Raw genomic sequence first — 630 nt, 5'->3', positions numbered from 1 at the left:
TTCTGCGGAGCCCAAACTTCTGCAACAATTGTGGCTAATTGTTTGGAGTGAACTCCTGGCACCTGTTTGGATTGCTTGTGAACTATTAGATTTTTCTTAAATTAACATATCGAACTTAAAAAAAAATACACAATTGTACAAGGACCTATGGTGGCAAAAACTGTAACCACTCTGTATGCCAAGCAATAGGGAAAGATTGAATTAAATTATGGCATATCCCTATAAGAGGATACTATGCAAGTATTCATAGAGTGAGTAAATATATAGGATTGTTTAGGAGGGCTATCCAAGATGTATTAAGTAGGGAAAAAATAGATAATTTACTTGCATGCATATAACATGCTGTATATTACTCTAAGTTGTTTTAATTAAGTCATTTAATCCTCACAGCAATTCTATGGAAAAGGCTCTATTGTTATTTCCATTTTACACAGGAAAAGCCAGGCATCAAGATATTAAGAAATTAAGTAATTTGGGTCAGAGAACTTGTAAAGTTGAATCCAGACAGTCTGACTGTAGAATCTGTGTGGGTAACTGCCATGTGTGGCTGCAAGTCATGATGCACTGTATTTAATACTGGCATAACTATTCTAAAAACAAACAAATAAACAAAAAAAGACAGCCCTACAT

The sequence above is a fragment of the Choloepus didactylus genome, chromosome 8, assembly GCF_015220235.1.
Source record: "Choloepus didactylus isolate mChoDid1 chromosome 8, mChoDid1.pri, whole genome shotgun sequence".
In the NCBI taxonomy this organism is placed as follows: domain Eukaryota; kingdom Metazoa; phylum Chordata; class Mammalia; order Pilosa; family Megalonychidae; genus Choloepus; species Choloepus didactylus.
This window is presented reverse-complemented; position numbering follows the sequence as displayed.